This window comes from Lepus europaeus, chromosome 19, assembly GCF_033115175.1.
Source record: "Lepus europaeus isolate LE1 chromosome 19, mLepTim1.pri, whole genome shotgun sequence".
In the NCBI taxonomy this organism is placed as follows: domain Eukaryota; kingdom Metazoa; phylum Chordata; class Mammalia; order Lagomorpha; family Leporidae; genus Lepus; species Lepus europaeus.
This window is the reverse complement of record NC_084845.1, coordinates 62,516,524-62,533,458: the sequence shown is the minus strand read 5'-3', so window position 1 is coordinate 62,533,458 and position 16,935 is coordinate 62,516,524.

Below are 16,935 nucleotides of genomic sequence, written 5' to 3'. Positions count from 1 at the left end.
TTCAGTCCTGTTGATGTGCTCAGAAATTCTAGACACAAAAGGCCATTTCTTCTTATTTAATGTGTGATTCCTGTAAGACCTCCTGTCTTTCGCAGAGTTTCAGGCTTTGTCTGAATTTCGTGAACCATGAAGATAACCGTTTATGCTGCAGTTGATGAGGACCTTGCTTATTCACACAGACAGGTTGTCCCACTGGGTCATAATGAGGCAGCAGAGACTGGAATCACAACATGGCTGCTTCAAGGCCAATGTCCTTGTGCCTCCCACACCTTCTTCCTTGTGAATTCACCCTTACAGGGGTGTCCAAGCATGTGTGTGTGTAGATAGAAATAAATGAAAACCTCTAGTAGATATGAATTTTCACATTCTTTGCTGCATTCTGAGGTTTTCTGTTCTATGTATTTAAAACTGCTGGTTAACATTTACCCAGCTGATTTGATGGCTGCTGACATCACACGTTAGAATTTGAAGCAATACATACACTTCAGTAAATGTGTGTTAATGTGATTTTGTGCTTTCTTTCCCCAGTGCAATTCCTTGCATTGTGAAGATGTTAATTTAAGGTCATAAGCATTCCTTGAAATAAAAAACACAACCAACCACCTGCACATTTATGCAGAAGTTCAAACAATTACTCCAACTCAATTCACTGGCTAAATGTTGATTCATTACAATTGTATCATGGGAAAACAAAGTCTGGGCCTGGCTCTAACCCCCCACCCCCCTTTACTCTGAGCTCCCTCCAATCCCTGTCTGTATATCGTATTTTAGTCTTAACTGAAACATGCCATGTTCCAACCATCTCTCACCATTCTGACTTTGGAGAATTTGTCCCCATTGTCAGATGGGCAATAATTAATCATCTATGAAGGTTTAGCTCAAAAGATGAGCAGTCATTAATAATTATCCAAGAAGATGGTTGAATGGATAACTGGATCCTTGGATGCTTCAAAACTTTAAATTTTTGGCCAGTCCTGACAGGAAAACCTGGGGGGCAACCTATTTCCTTTCAGACACTCTACTTGTACGTTTGTAAAATAAGAACCACAAGACCACAACGTTGCCATGAGGATGAACTGAAACACTAAGTGAAGAACTTGACCTTAACAATTCCTGAATTTGGCAGGGGTTATCTGTCTACCATAGGTTAGAGATGGTGACATTCTGGAACTGGTTCAGTTTTGATAAAGAACAGTTAAATTATCAGGAGTTTCGTGAGGTTATTGATAAGCCACCAGCAGTATGACATCAGCCATGGCAGGAGCATTTATAGCACAGAAATCAACAAAGGCTATGGATCAGGGCTGTCTTGTTCCAGAACGGTTTGTCAACCTGCAGCAGCACACCGCTGGCTAGAGTGTTCAGCAGGAAACAGACAGAGCTGGTCCTAGACTGAGCTCTTAGGGAAGCAGTACTCAGAGTTTAGTAAACAGGGTGCTTACTAAGGAGCGACTTTCAACTCCTGCACTCATCAGCCATGAGATGTAGATCATCCCAGGAAAGGGCATGACCTTGGCCGAGGCAGCGGCAGCTGAGGCGATCCCTAAAGGTTGACAGCACTCCCAGCAACTGAGGCAATGAATCTTCCCTCCCAGGGCGATCTGGGCAGCAAATCACAGGGTCCATCACAAAGGTGAAAGAAATCTCTTCCTAGATTTACAAAATCCATGGGTTGGTGAGCTAGAGAGGAAAATTACTGTCCCTTCAAGTGAACTTCATGAGTCAGTGCTAGGGCTAAGCAGCAGATGGACCGCTGAGGATGAATGATGCATGAGTGTGTGCACAGGCAGGAAAGATGAGAGAGGAAGCAGGCGGAGGGTCAGGCCAAGCAGTGCTTTTCAGCAGGCAAAGTTGCCCGGACAAAGTCACGGAGCCATTTGATGACTCAGGGAAAAGTTGTAACGGGAAAGAGAGCAGCATCTTGGAACACATATCTGGTGTTCACCAAGTACAGTGACTGGTCAACCTGGAGCTGTTAGAACGAGGTACAAGCCAAATCATTCCTTTAGAAAACACCAGCTTCTGTAACACACCGAACTGTGATCAGGCATAAAGGAATAAATACCCAAGCCCAAACTCCCCTTCCTTCCTCTCGGCAACATCGATCTCAGCACAGCTGCCATGGAGAATTTGCAGCCCAGTGGCCACGTCTGTCAATAGAAAAGCCGGAGTCATTTTCCTGCTGACACATGTCCCACTTTCCCCTTCCTTCAGCTGGGAGGAGGGCTGCACGAGGAAACTGGCCATGGAGCAGCTGCTGATTTATTCTTCTTTTCTGGACCAGGGAATTCATATTGATTAGTTGGATGAATGAGTCTGTCCCTTTGTTTCAAATGATTACAGTGAGTGTCTGCCCTTGGAATATATCATGGCTCCACTGTGACATAACCAACAGGACCCACTGTGTTTTTTGTAACTCTCAATGCCTTTGCCATGCTTAAGAAATACACCTGTCAATGATACTTAACCTAGTTAAGGAAGAACAGGTCTTCATAGTAGTCTAGAGAATGTGTGTGCCAGCAGAGACATCAAATCGTGCCATCAGGTTTGTTTTTTGAGTTCTTTCACATTGCATAATGGATCTGTGCAGAATCTGTCATCTAAGACATTATTTGGTGCTCCTATAAATTTCATTTTCCTTTTAGTATTCCATTGTGGGATTCCATAATTGATCAATGCTTAGACAAACAACTTTCAGCTGAGTTTCTCTTCGCTAAGACTCCCTTGATTATCGTGAGGGAGGAAGAAGGAAAGAGGACAGTTGAGGAACACCACAGAGTACACTTCTGTATTTTAATGGGATATTTGTATTTAACATTTATTATTGGCATGTTTGTAAAGGTATGCTCAACATTTTATGTTTTTAAGAAATCACATGGGTATATTTAGAGGATCAACTTTTTAAATTTTTCTCTTATTTGTTGATTTTGGAGACAAGCACAGATTTTATAATTTTTTTTCCAATCTTAAATTAGTAGAAATAATTTCTTGGGGCTCCAGTATGCATCCTTGGCATATTCCATTTTTTCTAAATGGAATACCTCAAAATAGTTAATTTCCCAAACTTGGCAATTCTTCAAATACTGAAGACAATTCTAATGTTTCCCACCTATTTCCTTTAGCCTGCACAGTATCTATTTTCTTCATTCATAAATAAATACAAAAACTGATTGCTTGGTACCTAAGTCCACCTACTGATGACCCTCTGGGCGGCATAGGCCCGGGAGACAGTGCCCAGAGCCCTCCCGCCTCTGCCCAGTGGAGTTTGGCTCTTCCTCAGCTGTGCTCCAGTGGAAGTACGCACTTTCCTGCAGCATTGATCTTGCTGTTCATGTGTTGATTTGTGATGATCTTGACTCCCTTTCTAACAGTACCCCAAGACCCCTTTGTTTTCCAAGTGACCTGGAGACACAGCTAATCAATGTGGCATCCTTGTCTCATTAAATTCATACACAGACAGGAGAGAGACCAACGAAGGTGGTGAAGGAGTCAGGAGTACAGAAATAAATTGTGGAAAGGGATTTTTTTTTTTTTTTTGCAGTGTTCTCTGAGAATCAGCATTCCTCATACAGAGTTGCTTCTGAGTGAAAAAATATATACTCTAGATATGATGGCTTCTAGCAGCAAATATACTCCCAGTAATACTTTTCTTCCAACTCCCAAGACTTGGGGGTTTAAGCTACGTTCTTGGCCACTCCCTTGAGGCATCGGGACTATCCCTCAATCTCCAAAAAACTCCCAATGTAGCTGTCAATCACTCTGATGCTTCATCATGTTAACAATCCAGGGGTTTTTATAAAATTTGGAAATTCAACTCAGAGCCCCATGCCACGGCTCACCTTGCTTCCATTTAGACAGTGGATGCTGAGTCTTCCCACCTGCACCTCAAGACCAGGGCAATGTTTACAGATCTGTGCTCTTCATCCCCGCTAGGCGAGTCCATCTTCGACTTGCTTTTCTGTGTCCATAGTATCTTTAACTTCTGATTCAGTGAAAGGTTCATGCTATAAAGTATGTATTTTTGACTTTTAAATCTGGGAGTTTTTGAGATTTAGTATTCTCTTCGGGAATCCGGAGCTGTAAATCTATAGATCTCTCCAAATGCCATCAGCTGAATTTCTCAAAAGGTGTGAATCCCAGGCTCCTGTTCGTGGCTGCTCTTGGCATCTTTGTCCTCTAAGGTCTCTGCCACATCGTCCTCATTTTCAGTCAACAGATGGCCACTGTGGTTAGTGTGAAGCAAACACTAGGGCCTCTTATTCAAAAGCAAAGCCTAAGCAGGAATGCAGCAGACGAAGGGCTGAGTGAAGACTAGAGGACTGCAACTCGGGGAGCACAATTCAAAGAGGTGAGAGCCTAGCAAGTCGGAAGCTGTGGAGCTACCTGTTCCCCCAACCAAGGCCCTGCAGACCTTCTGCAACACGGAGTCTGGCCCAGGGTCAATCTTGCTGACAATGCCCATGAGCCTCCAGTGGGCTTCCCAGATGTCCGGATTCTCAAAGTCTCCCTCTGCTTCACTCACAACAACTGACTCTCTCTGCATACTCAGGCCTCTCCCTGCCCCCAGTCTATTTGTATTCTTGCAACCTAAGACACCCCCATGGCCTTCCCTAGAAGATACGAGTTCTCACTACTTCTTTCACAGAGTTCCTAGAGTATACCAGCTACCTGCCAAGGCTTCCATGCTCAGCATTACATTTTGCTACGATTTATTTGACTTTAATGCCTTTTGCTCTGGGTTATGCAGTTCTAATTTTTAGTCTGTGCAATGCGGATTCCAAAGTGGCTCTAGGGAGGCTGCTTTATGGCAGAAACAACTGTAGGGTTAGGGCAACTTGGGTTTCCTTGCTTTTAGCCTGAGCCTTTCAGTCCACTCAGAAGTGAGAGGTCTTAGGCACAGCATGTGTGAGCCTCAGTACTTGGAGAGAAAACCACAAGGAACTCTGGTTTTACATCACGACCACCACTAAAGTGCACTGGTAAAACGAATCCCAACAGAAACTGAAGTCTAAGTGTAGAGAGAGCTCTCGAGGTGCCAGACACGGCTGGGCGGGGGAGGGGGGGAGGGGTTATGTGAGTCATGATCCTTGGCCATCACCATGCTTTTAACCTAGACAGGGAGATAAGCCATGAGTGAGAAAAGCAATAGTAATACATCAAAATGGAAGCAACAGGAAGATACTAAGGAGGGAGAGATATGTGGAAGAGTTATGAGCCATCTTGCCCAGCCCTATTGAGCCCTGATTTATGAAAAACTGGTTATCTGGAGGAGTGAACTTTTGCAATCCGGCTGATAAGTGACTGGGCTTTGTGGTGTTACAAATGTGAACTCTCGATATAGGATCATTAATAGATTGCTTTAATGTGAACCACATTTTACCCATAGAAACAGAGGCTAAAAAAGTGGGCTAAGCCTCTGAAACAAATTTAATTCAAAATATAACTGAAATATGAGGAGACTTCAAAAAGTTCATGGGAAAATGGAATTACAGGAGAAGGCTATTTGGAGTCAGATTGTTTTGAATTCCATGCATTCTTAATACCCACTTTCCTTGGCTTTTTGAAGACCACTCATGGTGATGATGTGTGAGAGTTTCCCAGCCAGTTTAAGAAATGCATATTCCACACACGGAATCTCCGGACCACAGTTGCATTTCTTATTTGCTAAGAGCACACCTGTGCTCTGCATGTCCCCACACTTGGGATTTGCCGTCTTTGCTTTCTAACCACAAGGTAGAATTCTTTCCTTCCCTTTTTGTTCCTACACTTAGGCCCCACGAGGTTATCTTCCTTCTCCTGCCTTTTTCCTATGGCCCTGTAATGCAAATGCAATCTTCCCCATACAGCAAAACACACTTCATTGCTGTGTGTAGGGATTAAACATGGTGTTGGTAGGAACCCTGGAAGAAGCTCTCTTTGTTATAAAAGAGCTGGAAAGGGTGTTTCAGAGGGAAGTTTGGGGCAATAGGATGACATGAATTTCAACAGTAAGACAGAATAGGATAGACTGAGAGTTAATGGTGAGGCTGCGTAGGATAGACCAGTGTCTCAGTGCTACATAGTCCTACACTGTGGCTGCCTGTATTTTACCACATCTCATTTATCTACGTTTTCCCACTTTTTAAGAGAGGTGGCTTTGATAAGCATTGCACTATCTTTCACAGTTTTGTGGGTAGGTTGGACTTGGCAGGGCAGCTTTGGGATGGCCCGTGTAGCTGTGGTCACTGGCAGTGAGACTGGATTCACTGCAACACTGAACAAGCGGCCAAGACAACGAGGCTCTCACCACTCCGCAGCAGCTCAGCTCTTCCTCTCCAGGCACCTTCTCCTCATGCTTTTTCCATGTGATCTCCCCCGAAGGTCATCTTCACTTCTTACAAGATGTCTCTCGATTCCCAAAAAGCACTCAACGGGAAGTTTTAAGGCTTTGGATAGTCTCTGTTGCTCTGGTTCAAGTTTCTTGATCTTGTCTCCCTGAATTGTTTAATCTGCTGTTGAACCCACTGAGTGACCCACGCGTTTCAGATCTTGTGTTTCTCATGGCTAAAAGCTCCACTTGTATCTGTTTTATATATATATATATATATATATATATAAATTATTTTTATTTTCTTTAAATCCTCTATTCTATTGAAAGATTTGAAAGATGTTTTAATGCACTTATGAAAATATTATACCTCCTTGGTTATTTCTAGTGCTTTTATCAATGGATTTTTTTCCCACATATGGATCCCATTTTTTTTAAAAAATTTTTTTTATTTGACAGAGTTAGTGAGAGAGAGAGAGAGAGAGAGAAAGGTCTTCCTTCTGTTGATTCACCCCCAAATGGCTGCTTCGGCCAGCTTGCTGCGCCGATCCGAAGCCAGGAGCCAGGTGCTTCCTCCTGGTCTCCCATGCGGGTGCAGGGCCCAAGGACCTGGGCCACAGCAGAGAGCTGGACTGGAAGAGGAGCAACCGGAACTAGAACCAGGCACCCATATGAGGTGCCAGCATCACAGGAGAAGGCTTAATCAAGTGAGCCACAGTGCCTGCCCCCCATTTTATTTCTTTCATGTGTTGTATTACTGACTGGTCACTGTGGTACATTTTTCAGTGCTTAACTTTCCTTTTCCTACCATGTTGGGGTGAGTAGTTGAGCTGTTCAGTGTTTAGCTTGTCTTTTCGAGCTTGCTCTACTATCTGCACTTTTTCTCTGGGACTTCAGGTTTTCCCGAGATGCAGGGCTTGCAGGCCTCAAATCCAGAAAGTTCTGGGCAAACCTAGACATGTTGGTTACCTATGAACTCTACAGGAGATGCTAATGTACTTGGGAGAAAGGTACTAGGAAAGTAAAATATGTGAGACCATATAAACTAAAAAATGTCCTTACTCTACCTCTAAAATTGACATTATGCTGGTTTTGTAAAACTAAGCTGGTATTCAATTTTCTTGGCAGTTTCAAAGGTGTTCTTTCAATGCTTTTAGCTTCTAATATTGTTATTAATATGTTTAAAAATGATTTATTTATGTGAAAGGCTGAAGGAGGGAGGGAGGGGGAGGAAGAGTGAGAGAGCGAGAGAGCAGTCTTCCATCTGCTGGTTCACTCCCCAAAATTGTTATAATGGCCAGGGGTAGGCCAGGAGCTTAGAATTCCATCTGGGTTTCTCGCATGGGTGTCAGGGGCCCAAGTACTTGGACCATTTTTGGTTGTTTTCCAAGACACATTAGCATGGAGCTGGATTGGAAGTGGAGCAGCCAGGACACAGAATCTGGCACTCGTATGGGATGCCAGGGTCGCAGATGTCACCTTCACCCACTGTGCCACAACACCGGCCCCTGCTATTAACGTGTTTGAAGCCGCTGAAATTCTTGACTCTTTCTATGTACCCAGGGATATTTCATTGTTGTCGCTTTTCCTTTCCTGCGCCTATGAGTTCCACCTCAATATTCTGAAATGTTGAAATAATAGGCCTTGGTTTCAGTCTGTGTTTTCATTTTATATATATTTATATATATATATATATAAATTTTTTGACAAGCAGAGTTAGACAGTGTGAGAGAGAGAGAGAGAGAGAGAGAGAGGTCTTCCTTTTTCTGTTGGTTCACCCTCCAATGGCCGCCACGGCCGGCGCGCTGTGCTGATCCAAAGCCAGGAGCCAGGGGCTTCTCCTGGTCTCCCATGGGGTGCAGGGCTCAAGCACTTGGGCCATCCTCCATTGCACTCCTGGGCCACAGCAGAGAGCTGGACTGGAAGAGGGGCAACCAGGACAGAACCGACACCCCAACTGGGACTAGAACCTGGGGTGCCGGCGCCACAGGCGGAGGATTAGCTTAGTGAGCCGCGGCGCCAGCCTCAGTCTTTTTACTGTCACACATTCTCAATCTGACAACATAAGTTCTAGGAGATTTTCTTGTCTTGATGTACAAACAAGTTCTTTAATCTGTTTCTCTCCTTTTCTCCTTCCTCTATCTAGTGCCCATTTACCTGTAAGCCTCTTGAACTTCTAATTATTGTCTCATTACTTATTGGATTATTCTATTGAATTATTATTCTATTTTATGAAAGTTGTCCTCAACAACATCTCTAAATTTCCTGTTCAATTTTTCACTTCTAACTAGGCTAGTTTTACTTTCCATTTTTCTGGAGAGGGGCTCCCTGTGTGTGTTTCCTCTTTCATTCCTCCATGTTTTCTGGCTTATTTGTTTGCTTTAGATTCTCTCAGGATAATCGGAGTTGTTCACGATGTGTTTATTTGAAAGGCGGAGTGACACAGGAGGAAGGGAGATCCTTCATCCACTGATTCACTACCCAAATGGCCACAACATCCAGGCCTGCGTGAGGCCAAAACCAGGCGTTCCATCTGGTCTCCTACATGGGTAGTAGGGCTCTAAGAGCTTGGGCCATCCCCTGCTGTGTTCTCAGGCACCTTGTCAGGAAGCTGGATCAGAGGTGGAGTAGCCAGGACTCAAACCAGCACTCCAGTATGGAATGCAAGTACGGAAGTGATGGCATCACCTGCTGTGCTACAGAGCCAGACGCCAAAGTTGTTCTGGTTTGAAATTTTGTCTCCCTATACAGCCCCTCAGTCTTTTTAGAGAACAGGAAGTGTGTCAGCCTTCTTTTCAACGTGGGGCAAAGATCTGGGCGTCACTCACCTTCTTCAACAGTTTCCAACCACGTTCCTGCTTTCACCTTCAGGTTCACAGCCTGGCAACTTAGGGCTTCCTGGAGCAGATTCCTGTGTCTCCATTTACCCCAGTGCGGCCTTGACATTCAGCTTGCTGAGGTCTCCCAAGTCCATGAACACTTGTTCTATTTCCCAGCTTCCAAATCTGATGGCTCTTGTTCTATTCTTTTCATTCTTGCGTTTCAATGGCTAAAAATATAGTTAGTCTCATTTCAGTGGAATGTGGGAAGCGATTCAAGTCTTTGTGTTCAACCCATCATTTTTATCCTTTGTTTTAGTTTAACATAGTAATTTCCTCTTCCAAAATATTATAATATTTAATATATACATTTTATACATTTTATCTAAGCTTGGACTCGCCCTGGCCTCAAAACAAAATGTCTGTGTGTCAAACATATACTTTCAAAGTTCCTATAGAATCCTAAAATTAATGATTTTTAACTTGTCTAAGTTCAGTATTTTAATTACAATTATTTAAAATCATGAATCGATGTATTTACTTGGAAATCATTACTGAGATACATGATGATTACAGCTGCAAAATGAATATGAGGATATCTCTAAAGTTTGTGGAAAATGGAATTTAAAGATGAGCTCCTTTTAATTTTAGTGCAGAACAATTTTAGAGCACAGGCAGTTATCTTGTAACATGCATTTTCCATGAAGATCCCCCATAAATATGAAGTATCACTCTTTTTTTTTTTTTTGACAGGCAGAGTTAGACAGTGAGAGAGAGAGAGAGAGAGAGAAAGGTCTTTCTTTTCTGTTGGTTCACTCCCCAGTGGCCGCTATGGCCGGCGCTGCGCTGATCCAAAGCCAGGAGCCAGGTGCCTCCTCCTGGTCTCCCATGGGGTGCAGGGCCCAAGCACTTGGGCCATCCTCCACTCACCTCCTGGGCCACAGCACAGAGCTGGACTGGACTGGAAGAGGGGCAACCGGGACAGAAACTGGCACCTCAACCAGGACTAGAACCCAGGGTGCCGGTACTGCAGGCAGAGGATTAGCCTAGCGAGCCATGGCGCCGGCCCTGAAGTATCATTCTTAATCCTAACTAGTTAAGGAACTGTTAGAATCGTGTTTGTTAATTAGAGCCAAAACTCACTACATATTTTTAAGTATTCAATTCTTGGATAAAGTTAAGCAGTTTCAGTTGTGCGAATTAAATTAATCACCCAATTGGAAGAACACACAGAAGTTTAAACGTCTTTTCTAATGTTTTTCTTTCTTCTTTCCCCAACATTTTCATTTGAATAGAAGCGTTGCAATGTTATTTCTTAGAAATGAAAATCAAAGATGCAGGAGAGAGCCGAGAGCTGAGGAAGATGCATCTCGAGATGGCCAGGCCGCTGAGTGAAACAGCTCATTGCTTTTTAAATTGCCTTCTGTATTTTCCAAATTCTTAAACGGGCCCTAGAAAACAATTCATCCGATGTCTTTCAAAACTCAGTACTTTCAGAAATGCTGAGTTCGTTTTTTAGTAAAAGTTGCACCAGTTGGGGATGATGGTCTAAGGTTTCGGTGTGAGCTCCCAGACAGCAGGCCTCTCCAGTTCAGCATGGTGCTAAGAAGCACTGAACAGGTGCAAGAAAGTAACACAGAGCTCATCGCTCTTTTGACTTTCTCGGTTCACTTCATTCGGCTTTTTTTCTAGCTGTTTCTCCACGTTTTCTAGTGTCCTCATCTGATGGAGTTAAATGTTCAGGGTGTCAGACTGACTTCCACGTCCCTTCAGACAAAACCTGATGCGAGTTCACATCATGTGGGTATCAAGTGCTGTTACTTTAACTTGATTTTTCCTGTCCTAGCAGAATAAACACAGCACCTGTTTCCACCTTCCGCACTAATCCCCCTACCTGAGCTGGGACTCCCAGTCTCCCCAGCTGAAAATGTGCTTTATTTTACTTATGGACCCTGCCCGGGCACCTATGTTCAGTTCCCACCACTCACTGGATCCTTCCTAAGTGCTTCTAAGTTTTTAATATGAACTAAGCACACAAACAAATATTCTCCCTCAACTTCCCATCTTGCCTGCGCTTCATCCTGGTTAATGCATTTATTTTGAGTAAGCAGTCTCAATTTGATGCTTTTGCTGTCTCTCTCGACCCACTTAATCTTTTCCACCTCTTTTTTGTTGTTGAAAGGCACAGTTATAGAAACAAAGGGTAGAGAAAGCAGAAGAGACCTTTCATCTACTGGTTCACTCCCAAAATGGCTACAACAGCTGGAGCTGGGCCGGGCTGAAGCCAGGAGCCTAGAACGCCATCCTGGTCTCCCAGGGGGATGGCAGGAGTCCAAGCATTTGGGACATCCTCCGCTGCCATCCCGGGGAGCATTAGTAGGGAGGGGAACAGGAAACAGAGCAGATGGGAATTGAACCTGGTGTTCATATGGGGTGCTGGCATCACATGAGATGATTTAACCTGCTGAGCCACACTGACAGATCCATACCCCAACTTCCATGCCTATGACCCCACATAAGTACCCCAACCAAGGCCACCAACATCATCACTGCAGAGTCCAGCAGACCCCTTTCCTATCTCCATACATTCCTCCTTGATGGACACATTTGCACATGTAGCTCTGATTATAAATTGCACACATGAAATACTCGTCGCCCGGGGAAAGTCAATCATCTGTCCATAGGGAAAATTTGACTTCCCCGGTCAAGGTACATCACTCTTGCCACAGATTCTCCTCAAAGTCCTGTCCCTCTACACGGCTGCAGTTTTAGGGTCCAAGGAGTCTTGTTCAGCACCTCCTTCTCCCATATCCTCACATCCAGCTACTGAGCACTGAGCTTTAATTTTAAGTTAACTCTTAAACGCAACACCCCTTTCCACATCCTCTGCCACATGGGTCCCCACCTTGCTCCTCCAGGACCACCTTGTTTGAACAAACCTCATCTCTTTTGCCTGGATAACCACAATTGTCTCCTGCGTGTTTGTCCAACCTCTCACTCAGTACCTATCTACAAGTCAGAATACTCTTTCAAAACACCAACCTTATCCTTAAAAGAGTTCCACATTTCACTGATGTTCTTTGAAGAAACATGGCATCCTTACCTCCGCCTGAAGGCTCCGCGTACTCTGGTCTCGGTCCACAAAGAGCTTTCTGCTTCTGCTGCTCAAATCCTGCAAACACGCCCTGCCAATCATTCCATAAATCATCTGCATATGTTGTTTCTTCTTCCACGCAATCTCACTGCTCCTCTTATATGGTTAAACTCCTTTCAGTTAGCGTTTCTTGAGGAACACCTTCCCTTAATTTCTTTGGCAGAGTTTCCCTATTTCTGGGCTCATGGACAGGTGATGCTGTGGTGCACACCCAAGGTGATCCCTTCACCAAAAGACAGCTCATTACTCCCAGGAACATTGGCTGCTGATGGCTTCCAGCTGGGTCCCTCCTCAAGCTTTGCACTCAACTGAAAGGTATTGCACTACCCAAGATGACACCTTCTCCCTGTAGACAGCCCACATCCATGGGCGAGTCAACAGAGGAGGGGACATTCCTTCCTTCCCCTAAGACGTCTGCAGTCATCAAGCTGCTCCAGTGCTGCCCATCCCAGGGGCTCCGCAGTGCCTACCTGCTCAGCGTCTCCATCTTCTCTGCTGTGCTTCACTGGCCCCTACGTGCTGACCCAGGATCATTCTCCAATAAACCCACGTGCACGTCTCCACACGGCGTTCCTGAAACCCAGCTGCAGACCCACAGGCTGCTCCTTTCCTACATGCACATTTACATACCTGATGTCAGACTGCCTGCCTCTGAATATTGAATTTACCACTGAACCATTCCGCGACCTTGGACAAGGCACCTCAGGGTTCTTAGCTACTTCATTGTGAAAATTACACTGCTTAGAACAGGTCTTAACGTCCACAGCTGCCGTAATAAATTACCACGGCCTGGGTGGTTTAAAAAGCAAATATTTGTTTTTCATGGTTCTGGAAGCTAGAACCCCGAGATCAGGGTGCCTGTAGGGTTGAACTCTTGGTTACGGGCCCTTTACATTCTGCATTCATGGGATGGGCTGAAATGACAGGGAAGGAGAGAGGGAGAGAGCGACACACTCCTCATCACCCCCTGTTTATAAGAGCACTCACCCCATCACAAGGGTCCTGACTTCATGACTTCCCCTAACCCCATTTACCTCTCGGAGGCCCCATCTATGAATGTCGTCATATTGAAGGCTAGTGTTTCAGCATACACACTTGTGGAGTTTGGAGGAACAGACATTTAGCTCATAGCAAGCAGCACCTGGCATAGAGTAGATCCTCAATGATCACCTAGTCGTCGTCATCACCCTCAAGGAGTTGGAAGCTATAACCTAGAAACTACCTGAAGTATACATATCCTTCAGGGGTAACCCAAAGTCTCACAAGTGTGTTACTGCAAATACAAAGATCCTATGAGATAATACACAAAAGAAGTACTTGAGTGAAGTAAGTGTGAGTAAAGCTCACGAATCATGTTGGGGGGGGCCGAGAGCCTGAACTCCAGGTGCATTCTCACGCATCACCTCTTCCACCATTTTTACCCAGTGGTCCGGACCTTCAATCTGTGGAGGCCTCTCCTCAAGGCGCACCTACCATCCTTCCAGACTCCTCAGCAGGGGGTGGTTTCATAAAGCGTGAGGCAGGTTGACTGTGCTTGTAGGGCACGAAGGGACAAGAGAACTGGCAGGGGCGAGTTTTGCTTCCTTCATCTGTTCTGCCCTCATGTGGTCTTGCAGGTGCCCTTGTGACCCACCCACATGGCACATTGGCCCAGGCCACCACCAGGGACACTTGCATTCCGGACTGTTATCTCACAGGCAGAGTCTGCAAAATCACCAGATGAATATCCGATCTTCTAAAGTCACCAATTTCCTAGGCTCTCCTTTTCTCCGTGTAAGCAGCAGCATCCAGCAGAGGGGCTTCTTAGTCCTGCTGCGGGGAGCAGGGCACAGGGACTGCTCCTGGGTTGTTAGCCCAGTGCCTGACGACAGTGACGGAGGAGGTGCTCCAGGCATTCCCACACCCAGCTGAGAAGCTCTTGACTAAACAATCACTTTTAATAAACTTAAAAGTGATTAAAACTTAAAAACAGACACAAGCTGTAAGATAAGCAATCTCCTTTCCTACTAAGAGAAAGGTACAAATGGTAATGTTTTCTATGTATGGGTAATAGAGATGAAAAAAATACAGGAGAAGGAAAAATGAATTCAAAAAAGTACGAAAATATGACAAATGAGTGGGTTACTGTGTAGCCCCATAGCCTTGGTTCTCCATATATATCTATACACGGAGATATATACACATACAAGGCACGTGTGTGTGTGTGTGTGTAGTGACCCAATTCAAATGTTGAAACTCTAATTCCAATTTAATGGCATTGAGAGGAGGGGGCTTAGCACATAAGATTGCTGATCTTATAGAGAGACCACAGAGCTAGCTAGGGCTCCACCACGTGAGTACATGAAGGTGACAGCCGCCGGGGAACCAAAACGCAAGTCCCTACCAGACCCTGGTCTTGGTGGCACTTCGATCTTGGACATCCCAGCTTCCAGAACTGTGAGATATTTGTTGTCTGAGCCGCCCAATGGATGGCAGTTTGTTACAACAGTCTCAACTGATTAAGACAAAAAGCACGGTGTGTGGTGTGTGTGTGTGTCTGTGTGTGTTTTTTCTCACTGATGCTGGGTACTCCATTATTTTACAGTTGGTTCAATACAGCTCACACTCAGTTCTCTTGCTTCCCATAGAAGCATCTTTCTGGGTGGGCATGGAATTTTTTCCATACCTTTCTAGAACCCGTTCACTCAGACCTACACAGAAACCACTGCATCTCAGGGAGAATTGTTGGATCTTCCCCAGTCACTCGGCCATTCACTGACATTATTCTCTAGGACACTGACCCCCTTTGGTATTGATGGCGTTTGTATCAGAATTCTCTAGGGTCCTGCAGCTCTAAATTTCCAGCGTATTAACTTTCAAGTACTTCTTAAAAACCCTTGTATTCTCCTTACAGCACGTCTCCCTAACAGCTTCATAACCACCTTCTCTTCCTTCTGAGTAAAAAAATGATAATCTAACGGGCAGTAGAGGTCAAAGAACTTTTAGAAGATGAGGTTTCTTCTCTGATATCAGGGAAAATGTAAGCAAATCAATATTGTTCTTAATGAAAGGAAAAGTTTAGCACAGACTGGTGCTATACATGGGTGTGACCAAAGATTCCAATTATTCCTGTGCTGTTTGGGGTTGAAACCCTCATGCAGAAGTGTGCTTTCCAGGTTAGTTTACAAGGTGGGCTCTTCCCATGTCAGTCAACCCTATTCCATTCGTCTGTTCACCCAACTGTTCATCTGTCCATCCATCCATGCATCCATCGCCCATCCACCTACTCATTCATTCATTCCTTCATGCCAACCTGAGTTCAAAGCAAATAAAAATAAACTTTACTTACTTACCATGGTCATAAGTGAAAAAATTTAAAAAAATGATCTTCCATATTTTCCCTATTAAGTGCTGGATTAACAGGAACTCATCACTGATGAAGCATTGAAACAACAACCAACTCGCAGGAAAAGGAAACATCTGGGAATACTTTTTAGAAAATATTTGTCTTGCAATAACTTATTCCCCACTCACAGACCTCAGGAGGTAGCTCAAAGTTTTCACATAAAAGAATGGAAGCGCAAATATTATCTTGGGAAACGCCAAGTATTGCTAAACGGTAATTCAGACATAGAGTTATTGCACTACTTGATGCTTGAGAGACAGGTAGAAATTTAAGATGGCACAAAATACAGTAAAAGACATGTCATCCTGGAAAATTTTCCATCTTTCTCTGTTCATCACCAATGTATTTCTAAATATCAGCAGAAATAATTGACCTTTCCAAGACTTATTGGCACTTCCAGGTGCTCATATAATAACACCGAGAACCTACAAGTTTCTTGCTGTATGAAAGTTAGCCTGCAGTTCCGTGAGAATTCAGACAAGTGTCTATCCTCTCCAATATGTATTGGTTTCTCTGAGAACAGTCCTTAAAGAGTGGACTCAACTGTCTTGTTAAATATATATGTACAAAGACACACACATTTTCTTCTTCATTTTTTACTAAATCAACTCCAGATAGCTTCCTTTATGTTAGATTAAAGGCCAGCTGAAACAAGCCTTTTGGAAAACTTTCCATTTTGAGACTATATTCTTGCCTCTTATATCTTGTTAATTATGAACAAAACCACAGTAGAATGAACATAGTCAAGCAAAGGGAAATAAACCATAAAAGATTAAAAGGAGAAGAAAAAGAAGCCAGATAGAGGACAGTTTTGAAAGCAATGTTATTTTTTATTATTTGGTGCAGAATACTGTGAAGCACATAAAGCAATCTATAGGAAGTGGGAAAGATTTCTTCTCATTACTGGCCTTGAGGCAATTTTTTAAGCTGCCATAAACTGACAAACAGACGTGATGGATATCATTATAAAATACACTGGGTTGGAAAATGGAGCACAGAATGAAATGGTCCACATCAAAATGAAAAAAAAAAAAAAAATCCCAGACTTCTCCATAGGGTGAATAGCTTGTAGACCATTAAAGGGTTGGATCACAAAGTGAGCCCCAACCTTGCATCATTTTCTTCGGGAAGATCGTATGATCTTTTCTTATGACTTGGGACATGTGATTCCGAAGCTCATATCAAGACCTACCGAGTAACGTGAAGGCTAGCGACTCTAATATTTTACTGTAATAGATGTTATAATGAATGCACTTCATATTTAAATAAA